Below are 17,480 nucleotides of genomic sequence, written 5' to 3' on the forward strand. Positions count from 1 at the left end.
GGATCTTTTATCGAAGAGTTCCATGAGCACATTCAGATCATTTCGATCTCACAGTGACCGAAATACAATAATATACATTCAAACGCACAATTATGTAAATAAATCTTAATTAACGACATGCTATTAACAAGATATAACAAGGGAGAGAGTGCCATACCAGTTGAAGAAAGTCTTCAAACTTCAGAACTCAACGCAGCAGGACCCTCCACCTGATCAACCAACGCCCAGCAGCAGCGTTGACTACAACAACACGAACAACTACAAAAACACAAATGCTGCAAGGACGACACCACCAGAAAAGAGCCCCAGGTATTCTCTGAGTGAGAACCCAAAGCGTGGTCTTTTGTGAATTTGGTAGAGGAAGGAGGAAGCACGGATCGTGTAGGCGATAAGCAAGTGGAGGGAAAAAGGCACTATCGCATAGCACGATGCTTATCGTTTATGGGACACTACACGATCGTGTAGGTTTTACTGAATGATCGTTTAGAAAATGGTATACGATCATTTAGCAAACTCGGCACACATTACGATCGTTTAGAGAAGCAATTTTATTTTTATTTCATCGGTTACAATAACCGACGCTACCCCACTAACCCATGTCCAAACATGAAATTTAGGTTAATTATCATATAATTAATCAACTAAAATATTAATAAATATAATTATATTATATTTTTAACCTATAGTTTGATATCACATATCTACTATAATATTTTCTCCTTTACTTGATATAAATCATATTTATATTTAGTTTCCTCCAAAATAATATATCGCATGCATTTAGCCAATTATATCATATATAATTAACTAGTCCAATTATATCATATAGAACTTCCTCTTGTCAATTTGAACATTTCAAATTAATCCAAACAGTAGTTCTCGACTTTATCCAAGCTACCTAGGGGACCTAATGGACCTGTGGCTCAAAGCTCCAACGGTCCGTGAATAGCTGACTAATTCCGTCTTGTGTAGTTGAGTTTCCAGCTCCCCAATCAGACGAATCCCTAAGATGGTAGATTTGAGTCGATAATCTGGCCACTCGCACCCATACAAATCAAAGAACCGCTCTCAATGGCAGAAGTTCCCAACTCACTCAGGATTGAGGTCAAGCTATCTATGGTCATCCTAGTGAAGTGACTCTCTATCATGAACAGTGTTATATAACGAGACGTTAACACTTCGTGGTCAAGTCTTATACAAGCTCTTTGTATAGGACGCCCCTGCTCGCATGTCCCCAACACGAATGATCAGGATCAGATCATCTGTGACAAGTCACAACACTTATGACCATTTCATAAAGTGGGCCACATCCGCAGCGTTACCAGGATAAGGTTTCCCTCCTATATCCATAGACTACAGACCATTTTAGTTATCACTCAAGATATGATCCACTTGTATGTCACCACATACTTGCTTAAGTCACATACAGATAACCAGGGATTTTATGTTTATTGGTTTGTGGTAAAAAAAATAAAACAAGTAACTGAGTAAATTACCAGATGTGAAGTAAATATCATATATTATACAACACAAGCGTAAGTACAAACTGTTTACAAACTACAGGACATGAGACTTTAGGGCATCAACCCCAACAGAATGACCAATGCTTAACCTAAGGTGGGATTTTCTATATGTGCATACCATATGACATATAAATAAACATACATCTCATGTATTAACCAAAGATTAATGAACCGGGATGAATCTTTACAAAACCAAAATGAAAAATTCTATCTATTACATTTTTCCATCGAGCAAACCGATTCACAGGCGAATCGGGCCTTGAACTGTCGAGCGAAGCTCCGTTGTTTAGTCAATGCCTCAGGTAAACGATCGCTTAGCGCACACTAGACAATAGCGCAAAATGCTAAGCGGTCGCTTAGACGACAACAAGGCCGCGAAGCCTGATCGTCTAGACGATCGCTTAACACACGTAAAGGTCAACGATTTACCATGCGATTACTCCACGATCATATAGTCAGTAACTAAGCGATGAGGCTTGTTGAGCTATACGATCGTCTAATGCACGTGCGTGTTAAATGATACTCGAGCATCCGATACTCAACGATCGCTTATCCCATCATCTACACGACCCGACCAACTCTTGTTCGTCTTCTTCCTCGAAGAACAACAACCCTTTCTTTTGAACTTCTTCACAAACGACTCAAAACTCAAACTAACTATGAATTACAAATTCGATAGCAATTAATTATGCCCAAAAACGCAGAGACCTTTACAATTAACTTGAAATGTAAAAGAATTAATCAAACCGAGGTTTCATCCCAGAAAACTCCATTAATCCACACATCCACAAACCATTTAACAATTAAATAGAGAGTAGATATGTTGCACCCACCAAAAATGTATATGCAATTCTTTGCATCAATGAAATTGGAATATCAGAAACCTGGCTCTGATACCAATTGAACGAACTCTTATACAAGAGTACCTATGAGCGGAAGCGGATCTTTTTGATTTCATTGTGACAAAATTACCACACATACATTCTAACAAACAGATATGCATTGAAAACACTAATTACTGGCATGCTTTAAAAATTAAATACAAAAGACCGAGAGAACGTACCAGTTGAAGAGTTGCATGAGTTGCAGCCCATGCTTGGAGAAGACAAGGCAATGTTAATGCTTTATGTGTGAGCTACTTAGGTGATGGATAATGGAAAAATCCATTTTTCTATTTTGTGTTTTGTTTTCCAATTTTCCAATTTTATCTAAAAATCAAATTTCGATTTTATAAAATCTATTTTGATTTTAAAAAATGAAAATTTAATTAATTTCATAAATTAATTATTAAATAAAACTTAATTAATTTAATATCAAATATTAAACTAATTTTAACACATATCCATCTTTATATATTTAAATCATATTTAAATATATAAATTCTCCTATTTCGTTTAATTCTAAAATTAAACATATAATTATATCTCATATAATTACTAAATCCCTTAATTCTAATTTGAACGTTTCAAATTAAATTATCACACTATTCTAGAGCTAGTCCGTTACGAGCTAGTAGGGGGACCTCGCGGACCTACAGATCATGGGCTCCATCGATCCGAGATTAATCAGCTAAACACATTAGACCAAATTAATCCCCACGCGTTAACTAATGGGTCACTCCACTAAAGCCCATAGTTGCACTCCCCTCACTATAGATATATTATGTCCACATGATTTAACCATAATCAGCAAGTCGACCCTTCACAGGTTGTTTGTAATAACGGTTGAGTCTAATATCTGTTTTACCCCTGAGATTACGTCTTATTCCTTAAGTCCCTACTGATCCTCTAATGAACAGCTTGTTTGTGATCCAATCACTAAACCAAACTCTCTCAGCCTAGTGAGAGGGTGGGGGCCCCTTGTTCAAGACCTAGATTCAGTACTTGAGAGAACAACCTTTCTCCTATCCCTAAATCGGGTAGGTGTGAACTCCGTCTTGCACCCTATGTTCCCAACTATCTATCTGGTCTTACCCCTGGAATGGGAGTCTTATTGAGCCAACGCTGTTAAGCCAACCCTCAACTATGCAAATATAAGGGCTGTATAAATAGGAGTTCATAGTTAACTTAGGATTAAGATCGAGTTACCTAGGCTATCTAGGTGAAATAGTCAGTCTTATACAGTAAACAACGTTATAAAGTAAGAGTGACTTATTTCTTAGTTTTGATCTTATGCAAACTCATTGCATAGGACGCCCCCATTCCTCATGTCTTAACATGTACGAATTAGGATCAGATCGTATGTAGCACTTTACAACTCTTTGTAACAACTACAGAGTAGACCGCATCCAATGGTGTTACCAGAATAAGGTACCCAACCACATTCATGTACCTGAAGGAAATCAAAAATGAGATTTCCATGAGTTGCGGAACAAGACTATTCCAAATTACAATCATGAATGAATATATATTTACAGTCGACTTGAATACAAACGGTTATACAATTACAATGCAAAAATTGCAGCATGAACAATAAATGAACAAGAGAGACAAACTCTACGAACAATAGCAGAAGTGTCTCCACGCTTCTATGCGCACTCTGATCGTTCAAACAACAGCAACCACGAATGCCCGATCTACACGATCGCAACACAGCATGAACACTTTGCGCTCGTCCTTAACGATCTCCTCGGTCACGATCTTTTCCGCAACACAAATGGCCTCCATAGCACCACGAACGGCCTCCATAAAACCCCGACGGTGTTGAGTTGAGTCTGACACCACCAACAAGGAGACCTTGGTATTCTCGGTGTGAGAATCCAGAGGGTGGGCTCTTTTTATACTTGGTTTGAGGTAGACGAACGGAGAAACAACGATCGCATACACGACTGGGCAAGTGGGAGATGGCGGAGACCTATTGTATAGGTCGATACCCAATCGTTTAGATAAATCTATGCGATCATCTAGCAAAAGCTATGCGATCGTTTAGTCTATCATTTAGCTCGGTCTGTCGCCTACAGACACTAAAAGATCGTTTACCTTGGGCCAGTGATCGTCTAGCAAATTTATGCGATCGTTTAGTAAATATTGCACGATCATTTAGCTCGCACCTGCACGATCGTTTAGCTCGCCCAACCGTCGTTTAGTAAATCTGATTTTACTTGACGACCATAGTGAGTTTCAATACGCCAAGATAAAACTAAAAACTCCTTTTCAAATGTTTGTAAAAAAATTCTTTTCAAAATAGGAAACCACTTTCCTTTTAAACTCACAGTTACCATGATCTAATAACCACCCACTACTTTGGTTATTTAAAAGAAAAAGTATTAATTATCTAATAATTAATATTATTATAAACATAAATGACAACCAACTTATCATACTATATTTATAACCTATAGTTTTAATATTTCATCTCATGAAACATATAAACCATAGTTATTTTTCTATTCCATGGTACTCGATATAAATCTCATTTACATCAATCCTCCACTAGATGTATCTCATACATCATACCGATTATATCATATATAATCAAAATACCTCTTGTCAATTTGAACATTTCAAATCAACACCAAGAACTGATCCTCAACTAAATCTAAGCTACTAAGGGGACCTCATGGACCTGTAGCTCCGAAGCTTCAACAGTACGTGAATCACTGACTAAACTCTTTAGCCACGAGATCCAACATCTGTTAACTGTCAAGCACTTCACTAAATACCAATTGGTTAACTCTTCTTACTACAAATGTATTATGTGTCCATCTTAACCAATCAGCAGTACGACGACCCTTCATAGATCGCTCAGTACAGCTGGGCCAAAAACTGTTATGCCCCTGTAGTTACATCTGTCCCCTTAAGTATCACCGATCCCTCTAATGAATATAAGTCATAGTCCTACTATGACTGAGACTTCTCTTCCAAAAGAGAAGGTGTGGCCACTATGTTCAAACCTCAGAATCAGCCCTTAAGGGAGCAATCTTTCTACTTATCCCTGCTTCGGGAAAGAAGTGAATTCGATCTTGTGGATTGAGTTCCCAGCTCCCAGATCAGACAAGTCCCCAAAAAGGTAGGCATGTTGAGTTGGCAATCTAGCGACACTCACCCATACTAATCAAAGGACCGCCCTCAAAGGCAGGAGTTCCCAAAACACTCAGGATTAAAGTCGTGTCACCTATGGTCGTTTTGGTGAGAAGCAAGTCTCTAGTATCAACGGCGTTATATACAGAGTCTAGTCATCTCGTTGTCCAGGTCTTATATAAACTTTTTGTACAGGACACCTTCGTTCCACATCTCCACATGAATGGTTAGAATGTACCATCTGTAGTAGTTTACAACACTTGCAAACCTCTACAAAGCAGACCGTATCCGTAGTGTCGCCAGGATTAGGTATCCCACCTTAATCCTTATACTACAGATCAATTTAAGTTATCACTTAAGGCATGATCCACTTGTATATCACATATACATGCTTAAGTTCACATAAGATAACCATGGAGATTTGTTTATTGGATATGAGTAAATGCAAGAATTAAATAACACTTATTTTATTCATTGAACAATGTCTATCTTTACAAAACAACGAGACTCTGGGAGAATTAGGATACTAATCCCAACAGTACCATAGATCATTTTGACTATTTACTTGAACCCGATCCACTCTTATGTCTCCACATAAAGTTCAAGTACTCATAGAATAGTCATGGGTCTTAGTTTATTGGATTTAGACTTTCATACAATTTATGAGATCAATAACAAGAATATTGATTATAGAAAATGTTACAAGCTATTATAGCTCAAATAAAAAAAAAATGAGAGAATGTGATGGTAAAATAAGCAATATCATGTCCGAAAGTGCTAAACTGAAAAGAATTGTGATTGCAAGTGCTCGTCGCATAAAAAGCGGTTAATTTACATATTTTGTGCAGGTACAATGCGATGGCGCATATGAAAATGCGATCCATAGGCACAAGGCGTCAGTGCACTTGAAGATTGCGATCGCAAGTCATACGATCGTGAGAAGTTTCTTAAAAAGGCGGCCACATAAAGATCTCGCATCAAGGTGAGAGCATAATAAATCATGATGGGACAGAAAGCTGATAACGATCGATTCCAAATTTATTTGACAAGCCGTTAAAAGCCACACTGTGGCAAGTACACTCAAATTTTGGTGACCATTAATCGGCGCATCAGAACAGGGAAATTATTGCCGCCCATCATTGCAATCATTAGCATGAAAGGCTGCTTCACCTTGAAGTCTATAAATACCGAAGGCTACCAAAGAACAAAAAGTATTTTTTGAGCTTAGCAAGTTAAAAAGTTAGTTAGTCTGTTTACACACATACTCATACTTATACTTGGAAGACAGAGAAGAGAAAGGAGACGAGGAAGCTAAGAGAGCATTCCCGGACAGATCGAGAGATTTTTGGAAAGCGATACAAAGGAGAGAGGGCCAACACTTGTAAGAGCAAGAACACACATCTAGAATAGAGTTGGAGTGAAAAAGAGTAGTGTAAAAGGCAGAGGGAAGAAAGACATTGCTTACCGGGCTTCTTATCTCTCAATCCATTTTCTATTTTGTATTCAGTACTTTATTTACAAAAAATGGAAATCTCATTTCAATTTATGTTCGATCTCTCCATACCTCGCATGAGTAGCTAAATTTTTGAATGGGTTGAGAAGTACTTAGCTAGCACGACTTAAGATTTACATTTTATGCGATCATCTTGTCTTATATATTCATCATTTACCCTTTAGACATGCTTGAGAGAGCAGTCTAAAAATAGAATCTAGACTTTAGAGAGTCAGATTAGAATCACATAAGCAAGAAATAGAAACTTAGACATAAGTTCTATTGCTATTTACACATCGCATGTGCCCTAGAAATAGGAATGATTATATGCGGTCACCTTGTTTTATGTGTTCATTATTCATTATCGCATAGACAAGAGTAGAGGCTTAGAAATAAGTCCTATCGACTATTTCGTATAGACATCGCATGTATCCTAGAAATAGGAATAATTGCATTCTGCATAGAGAAATGTAGTACTTATATTTGTGTGTAGCATGATTGCATAAGTTGTACACAATCTTAGGAAATGTTAGCTAAGCCATTTCTCAACCCCTTCATCGCATACTCAATGTAACTCTACGCTTTCATCAACGTTACATTCAACTTCGTGTAGGATTATATCAACAGCAGCGAAAGTACAAGGATCATCGAAGCACTCAAATTCACTAATTTTGGCAAAATATAAAGCATGCTTTTGCAGGAAAAAGTGGGTTTCAAGATATACCTCTTGTAGAACATCTTCAAAGCTCCTTCTCCAGCTGCTATCTTCTTCAAATCTTGTTGTAGACCACCTCAAGATCTTCCCTACTATTCTCTTGGTACTCTAGATTGAGTTGTGGGACACAAAACAAGCTTGAATCAAGGGATGAAGGAGAAAAGCTCTCTGCTGCAACCTTATTGAAGAACCTTTCTTCAAACCAGTTTTTCTCTCAAAAACTCTATGGATTGCATGCCCAATTTTTACTCCAATCTCTTCATTATATTGCAGATCAACATGCAGAGAGAATAGTTGCATGAGTTGCAGCTCATGCTTGGAGAAGACAAGGCAATGCTTCATGTGTGAGCTACTTAGGTGATGAATAATGGAAGAATCCATTTTTCTATTTTGTGTTTTGTTTTCAAATTTTCCAATTTTATCTAAAAATCAAAATTTGATTTTGTAAAATCTATTTTGATTTTAAAAAATGAAAATTTAATTAATTTCATAAATTAATTATTAAATAAAACTTAATTAATTTAATATCAAATATTAAACTAATTTTAACACATATCCATCTTTATATATTTAAATCATATTTAAATATATAAATTCTCCTATTCCGTTTAATTCTAAAATTAAACATATAATTATATCTCATATAATTACTAAATCCCTTAATTCTAATTTGAACGTTTCAAATTAACTTATCACGCTATTCTAGAGCTAGTTCATTACGAGCTAGTAGGGGAACCTCGCGGACCTACAGATCATGGGCTCCAACGATCCGAGATTAATCGGCTAAACTCATTAGACCAAATTAATCCCCATTCATTAACTAATGGGTCACTTCACTAAAGCCCATAGTTGCATTCCCCTCACTGTAGATATATTATGTCCACATGATTTAACCATAATCAGCAAGTCGACCTTTAACAGGTTGTTCGTAATTACGGATGGGTCTATGTTTTACCCCTCAGATTATGTCTTATTCCTCAAGTCCCTACTGATCCTCTAATGAACAGCTTTTTCGTGATCCAATCACTAAACCAAACTCTCTCAGCCCAGTGAGAGGGTGGGGCCCCTTGTTCAAGATCTAGATTCAATACTTGAGAGAACAACCTTTCTTCTATCCCTAAATCGGGTAGGTGTGAACTCCGTCTTGTACCCTATGTTCCCAGTTATCTATCCGGTCTTACCTCTGAAATGGAAGTCTTATTGAGCCAGCACTGTTGAGCTAACCCTTAACTAGGCAAATAAAAGGGCAATCCCATATAAATATGAGTTCATAGTTAGCTTAGGATTAAGATCGAGTTACCTAGGCCAACTAGGTGAAATAGTCAATCTTAAATAGTAAACAGTGTTATAAAGTAAGAGTGACTTATTTCTTGGTCTTGATCTTATGCAAACTCATTGCATAGGACGCCCCTACTCTTCATGTCATAATATGTACGAATTAGGATCAGATCGTATGTAGCACTTTAGAACTCTTTGTAACAACTACAGAGTAGGCCGCATCCAATGGTGTTACAAAATAAGGTACCCAACCTTATTCATGTACCATAAATCATTTTGACTATTTACTCGAACCCGATCCACTCTTATGTCTCCATATAAAGTTCAAGTACTCATACAATAGTCGTGGGTCTTAGTTTATTGGATTTAAACTTTCATACAATTTATGAGATCAATAACAAGTATATTGATTATAGAAAATGTTTTATCATTTTATGAACTGCGAGTTTTTAGGACATAAAACCCAACAATACTCCCACTTGGACTAAAACTTCAGTATTGAGTTTACATGGAGAGAATAAAATGTACAAATACAATAAACTAGGGCATCACAATACCCATAAATTCTCCCACTTGCCCTAGTGATACAAAACTCGTAGACCTAGTCCTACTAGGTGACCCTCAAATACTTTAGCCGAGAGGGCCTTCGTAAATGGATCAACTAAGTTGTCTTGGGAAGCAATCTGAGTGACAATGACGTCTCCTCTATGTACAATCTCCCTGATGAGATGGTACTTTCGTTCGATATGTTTTCCCCTTTTATGGCTTCGTGGTTCCTTTTAGTTTGCAACTGCTCCACTGTTGTCACAATAGAGGGTGACAGGCAGGTGCATATTAGGAACTACTTCCAGATCTGTCAGGAACTTTCTGAGCCACACTGTTTCTTTTGCTGCTTCGCTTGCAGCTACATACTTGGCTTCCATTGTGGAGTTCACAATACAACTCTGCTTGATGCTTCTCCACACAATTGATCCTCCGTTCAGAGTGAATACTAGCCCGAAGTTGATTTCTTTAAATTAATATCGGTCTGAAAGTCAGAATCAGTGTATCTAGTAAGGATCAGATCCTTAGAACCATACACGAGCATATAATCTCTCGTTCTCCGAAGATACTTGAGAATGGTTTTAACAGCAGTCCAATGGTCATGACCAGGATTGGACTGAAATCTATTGACAATTCCTACGGTATAGCATTTGTCAGGATGAGTACACAACATTGCATACATCAAACTCTCAACTGCAGATGCATATGGAATTCGATTCATCTTTTCAACATCTTGAGGTGCCTTAGGACTATGTTCCTTAGACAAGTGAATTCCATGCCTGAAAGGTAAAGATCCTTTCTTGGAATTTTGCATTTTATACCTAGACAATATCTTATCTATATAACATGCTTGAGATAATGCCAATGTTCTATTCTTACGATTCCGAACTATTTAGATTCCAAGAACATACTGTGCTTCTCCCAAATCTTTCATTTGGAATTGTGAAGCCAGTCATCTATTAACGTCAGCTAGATATTCTACTTCATTCCCAATGAGTAGAATATCATCAACATACAATACCAGAAAAGCGATAGTTTTGTTGACGATCTTATTGTATACACAGGGTTCGTCAACATTTTGTTCAAAGCCATAAGATTTGATCATAGCGTCAAATCTCATATTCCATGATCTTGAAGATTGTTTTAATCCATAAATGGATCGATTAAGCTTGCAAACCATTTTCTCATGACCCTGTTGTATAAACCCTTCTGGTTGAGACATATAGGTACTCTCTTCAAGATAGCCATTTAGAAAAGCTGTCTTGACATCCATTTTCCATATTTCATAATCATAAAATGTGGCTATGGACAAGAGTATTCCAATAGACTTTATCATGGCAACTGGAGAGAAGGATTCTTTAAAATCTAACCCTTCTCTTTGGGTAAACCCTTTTGCCACAAGTCTAGCTTTTAGGTCTGTACCTTACCAACTTGGTCTCATTTTCTCTTGTAGATCCATTTGCAACTGTGGGAGTTACCCCTTCCGGTTGATCTACAAGATTCCAGACAGAATTGAAATACATAGATTCCATTTCAAGGTCCATGACTTTAATCTATTGGTCTTTGTCCACATTGTTCATTGCTTGATTAAAAGACAATGGATCCTCTAAACCATCATCTGGTATGATGACTTGAGTTTCAGTTAAACCATGTACCGGTCAGGCTATTGCACAACCCTCCCACTACGATGAGGCATTCTCAACTCTTGAGAATGATGTGAAGTATTAGTTTCATCAACAACTCTTGTTGATGGACCTGCTCGATCAACAACTCTTATTGATACGTTTGTCGTTTCTCTGAACATTTTTTCTATTACTAGCTTATTGCGAGGTTGATGGTTCTTTATATAATCTTCCTCTAGGAAGGTGGAATTTTTTTATACAAATACTTTATCTTCCTGAGGATCATAAAAGAGACCACTTTTACTTTCTTTTAGGTAGCCTACAAATAGGTATACTTTTGAACGGTGTTCCAACTTTTTAGGATTTTGCACCAACACATGTACTGGGCAACCCCAAATTCTGAAGTGATATAAATTTCCTTTACATCCTCTCCAGAGCTCATAAGATGTTTTAGAAACACTTTTCAAGGGAACCATGTTCAAAATATACACTATAGTCCCAACTGCGTGTCCCCAAAAAGAATTTGGTAACTGAGCGTAACTCATCATGGAACGAACCATGTCCAACAAGGTTCTATTTCTCCTTTCTGCTTAGGTGTGCCAGGGGCTGGGAATTGAGATTGAATTCCATGTTCTATCAAATAGTTCTGGAATTCTATGTCCATATACTCACCACCTCGATCTGATCGAAGTGTTTTAATCTTTTTACCTAATTGATTCTCAACCTCAGCTTTAAACTTTTTGAACTTTTCAAAAGTTTCAGACTTTTGGTGCATTAGGTAAATATGCCCATACCTTGAATAATCATCTATAAAAGTATGAAATATTCTTACCCTCCTCTTGCTCTAACATTTAGGGGCCCATAAATGTCTGAATGAATCAGCTCTAGGGGTTCTTTTTTACTCTAAGATCTTTTCTAGAAAAAAAATCTTTTTGTCATTTTACCCTCAAGACAGGACTCACATGGTGGTAATGAACTATCTTCCAACTTATTTAGATTATCGTTCTTAACCAATCTCTCAATCCTATGGAGATTTATGTGACCCAGTCTCAAGTGCCAAAGATAGACATTTGGAGAAATCTTCCTTTTCTTATGAGTCCTAACAGTTTTAAACATCTCTATGTTCAAAACAGCTTTGACCTTAGTTGGTTTTAACATGTACAAGTTATTTTCTAATTTTGCAGAGCAAATCTGTTTATTTTCCATTTTGATGAACACTTCACCATTTTCAAAATAAACTTTATAATTTTGTTCTAGCAAATAGGAGACAGAAATTAGATTCCTTTTCATAGAAGGAATATAATATACATTTTTCAAATAAATGTACTTATCTCCTATAAATAACTTCATATCTTCCACTGCTTTGGCTGAAACAATCTCCCTAGTCCCCACCTTAAATATTGTTTCACCTTCTGTCAACTGTCTCCAGGAACTTGTTTTCTGTGAGATAGTATATACATGATTAGAGGCACTTGAATCAATTATCTAGATTTTATCATTTTCCACTAAACATGCTTCGATAACAAGTAAATCATATTTATCTTGTTGTTCGAATTCAACATTGTCATCTACATAATTCATAATTTCAGATGAGTTGGGAGATAGAGGATAATCCTCTTGTTAAAACTCTTTTAGTATAATCAACCGCTAGTAATTTGTTTGTTGATTTGATTTTACTGTTATGTACATCGGAAGCGAGTATTACAGAAGAATTCGACATGCTGATAAAATTCAAACAAATTCTAATTAGCAAATTGTAACTAAATCGAAAGTCAAGTTTTAGCAAAAAATAATAATGTACCCATGACTATTATTTATTTGCAACGATACTTTAGTGAGTCAGAATATGTGCTACCGTGGGGCAGTCAGATACTCCTTCACTGAAGCAAATAATTTTGACCAAACACTATCCCCGGAATAACTTTTATTCCTATTGTCTCCGGAATAACTCTTATTCCTATAGTCGTTTAGTTATCGTTTTTGGTCAAGATCTTTACTAACAACTTAGTAATTCTTGTAAGTGTGACCCGCCATTTTCAGATCCTATAGGACGGTATGAATTTTCCTCTGAAATGGAAGACATCCAAAATGGAACTATAAGACCCTATTCATTTTACTGAAGCTTGTGTTGTTCTGAATCCTATGTTACAACCCTCTAAGGGGATAGTCGTCGCTAAACGACTAGCAAAGGGCCACCTAAAGCAAACCAGCAGGTGCAATATAGGAATCTCACGGTTCAAACGAATGGAGGAGACCATAGGATATATTGACACATATCCTTTACCCACTTACTATGAACTACTTCCTCCGTTTACCTTGATATTGACTTATACAAAACACTTTCCGAATGGAGGCCACTTCTAGGGTGACACGAAGTGTCATATGAATCTCACGGTGTAAACTTATGTGGAGACATGGCAGTTGAAATCTATATATCGTATAATAGACTTTGAACAACTTTCTCTTATTCACCGAAATCTAGATTTAAGCTAAAAAATACTTTCTGAGTGAAGGTCACTTCCAGGGTGACACAAAGTACCGCTTAAATCTGGATTGTGAACTCTTAGAGACGTGAGAGCTAAAAATAACATATCATATATGTTATTAATCTCCCACTGGAGTTTTCTAATAACTCTATCATATAGAAGTTATTAAACTGCCACTGAAGTGTTCTATTTTGGGTAGATTTATACTTAGGTTCTTTTTGGCTAATAAAACAACCTTAAGTCTATGTGGTTTATCCAAGTATAACTCTTTTATAATTGGATTTTAACCTACGATGTCTTGGTGATAAACCACTTTATTATCTCACATCACTCACGTATGCTCATAAAACTAGTTACCAACATTCAATTATTCGGCCATAATCCCTAGGTAGGAGGTGTTCCGTAACCCCTCAACTTAAGTACCCTCAGCCTTAGACAGGATTATATACCGGTTGAGTTTATAACCTAGGTTTTATAAGTTTTAACAATTAAAATAGGTGGTCAACCTACATGAGCATGCAACTGTTGTTTATGGATTTTAAATGTCTGACCCAATTTTATAACAACTTATAAAACTTTAGACATGCTATTCATCCATAACATACATGAGGCATTCAAATTTAATATAACATTTATATTAAATATGAGATACCCTAACATGCATACTATATATTATAACAATTATAACGTACTTTCAATGCATGTTACATGCTTCCTATGGTGGGATTTTAAATCTAAATGGCATACTATATGCACATACAAGATTTATTTAATTATAACATACATCAAATGCATAAATAATTAAACACGGACTGATATGGTTTTTAGTTTTGGCAAAAAACAAGCAAACAAAACCTAATTACTACAGAACAGCTTTTGAACCGCTCGAACCGCTTGATAACGGGCAGAAATGCACGTTATCATAGTGCTAAGTTCTTAAAACAATGTTGGTTTGCATTGATAAAATATGTTAGATTGCGTCCAAAAAGTATCAAATTCATAATATTGCAGTCGCATGCATTCATCGCTTAGAAACAGTTGATTTTTGTGTTTTTATGCAGAATATGCGTTGACGCTAGGCGAAAAAAGCGATCATAAGAAATCATTGGTTGAGCACAGCATTACTGCAAGGCTTTGTAGTGATGGTGTTCGCAAACATCCACTCAAGAAGGATTGCCACATAGAGTTGGTGCAACTTGGTGGGCACATCTGGGTGAAAGGCATAATTAATCACAATGGGACAGAAAGCTGATGACGGTCGAATCTGAATTAAGTTGACGGCTGCTAACGATAACAAGTACATTCAGCTTTTCGGTGACAAATATTCGGCGCATCAGTTAGGGAATGAAAGCCATCCCATCTGTGCATTCATAAGAGAGAAGCTGCCTTTCACCCCGGAAGCTCTATAAATACCAAAGGCATCCTTCAGAAAAGGGGTTCACCAATTCGAAAGTTCCGAGTTCACAAGTTCTATTCATAGTTTAGTCTTGTTCGTAGATTTTCTTTTGTTTTAAGGCGGATGCGAGAGAAGAAGGTTGTGCCGGCAGATCGTTTCGGTAAGCTTGGGAGAGCGCTGGAAGCTTCAAGATCAAAGAGAGGGTCAATGCCTACGGAAGTAGGAATATCATTTGAACTTAATAGAGTTGCCAATGTAAAAGCCTTGGACAGCAAGGGATTGCTACCAGGCTCTCTACCTTTAACTTCCATTGTTATTTTGTATTCAAACTCATTTATAAAAATGGAATTTACTTCTCTATATTTGTTCACTCTCTGTTATTTACACATAAGTAGCTAAATCTGTTGAATGGGTTGAAAAGCACTTAGCTAGCTTAACTAGGGATCTTCATTCTATGCGATGATCTTGTATTATGTATGATTTATTCCTCCATTAGAGATACTCGGGAGGGTAGTCTAAGGACAGGATCTAGGCTTGGGAAGGTCATATCAGAATCTAAGCTCGGGAGAGTCAAATTAGAACGCATATCAAGAGATAGAAGCTTAGGAATAAGCATTGTTTGCTATCAACGCATCGCATGCATCCTAGAGATAGGATATGATTATGTGCGGTCACCTTGCCTTTATGCATCTTGCATCACCGCATAGGAAAAGAGTAGAGACTTAGGAATAAGCTCTATGGGCACTTTTTCATTCAACACACACGTCCTAGACTTAGAAGCATCGCATTTTCATTGGAAAATGACTTGTTGTGCATGGTTGTAGCATGATCGCATAGTCTGACGCATTCCCCAAGTAATTCTAGCTAAAGACTTTCTCAACCCGTTCTTCCGCATACTCAGTCCATCTATCACACAATCAGACTTTTCTCAAATCTGCTGCATTTGTCTATTTTCATTACCGCAAACAACAACTCCAACAACTTATTTATTTATTTGGTTACCGCAAAGGTTTCCTAAAAATTACCACCGCAACTTGTTTTCCCGTGTCCCTGAGTTCGACCCTAGACTTACCAGGAAACTTAGTGGGGTTTACACTTGGATTCCACTGAGAAAACTTGAGTGTTCAACACAACTCCATCAACGCATTTCATCCATAATTCCACATCATAAAATAACGCATCACCGCACCAAAACGAACTCAAGTAGCTTGAACCGGACACGAACTGTCTGAACTGGACCAGCCAAGAACCATTCGAAGCTGAATCAGACCAGACAACAAGAGAATCAGTCGAACCGGCATCCCTTGCACATGTTCAACATTTTGCTAAATCTCATCGTTTAGCAATGACGACCATCGTCTTGCATTTTTCCTGATCGTTTAGCGCGCACAAAAGGTAAACGATTGTTTAATGCCATCGCATAGCATTCAACATATCGCCCAGCTGCTGCATAAAGGTATGCGATCGCATAGCAACTTAACGCATCGCCTAGTTCCCGCATAGAGGTAAACGGTCGCACAGTGCTACCGCATAGTAACTCAACACATCATTTAGCCCCCGATCAAAGATAAACGATCGTAGTAAGCGATCGCACAGAGCTATCGTATAGCTCTTCATAACTATCGCTTAGTTCTATTGAATAAAACCAAACGATCACTTAACACCATCGTCTAGCACTGTATGTCATTGTTCAGTATCCGCCATAGCTAAACGATCGCTTAGCTCCATCTATAGAACATCATCGCATCGTTCGGCATCATAAGTAAGCGATTTGTTTAGTTCCATCGCATAGAAACTTCAACACATCGCTTAGCACTTCATCTACACGATCGCTTAGCTTCGCATCTAGACGATCGCTCAGCGCTATCGCGTAGCACTTCATCACATCGCTTAGTTCACATCGTTGCTAAACGATCGCTTAGTACCATCGTATAGTAAATTCAACGTATCGTTTAGTTTCCATGCCAAAGCTAGCAAATTGAATGCATCGTTTAGCTCCCGTAGCAACACGATCGCCTAGCGTTCAACATCACAATGACCAGTACCCATTACAATACGATCATCTAACTTTTCTTCACATCGTGTAGCATCTGGAGCTAGATGATCGTTTAGCAACTGGAACCTCATCGACGATAAGAACAGAGGTTGATTTTCTGGAACTGCAACTCGGCCTTTTCGCTTGTTTCTTCGATTTACAGCTTAATTTCAACTCTAATGACTCGAAATAAATTACAGACTCTTGGGAACTAATTACAGCTCATCAAGCAAGAGCCAATTACAAATTTAAATGAGAAATTAAAGAGAATTAAACAGCTAAAACTCAGAAAACCATATCAGTACACCAATTTCATATTTCTCATATAAAACACCCACCAAACCAAAATTAAACCGAATTGAATGCTTATT

The sequence above is a fragment of the Benincasa hispida genome, chromosome 9 (genome assembly GCF_027475165.1).
Source record: "Benincasa hispida cultivar pf3 chromosome 9, pf3_genome.v1.1, whole genome shotgun sequence".
Classification (NCBI taxonomy): domain Eukaryota; kingdom Viridiplantae; phylum Streptophyta; class Magnoliopsida; order Cucurbitales; family Cucurbitaceae; genus Benincasa; species Benincasa hispida.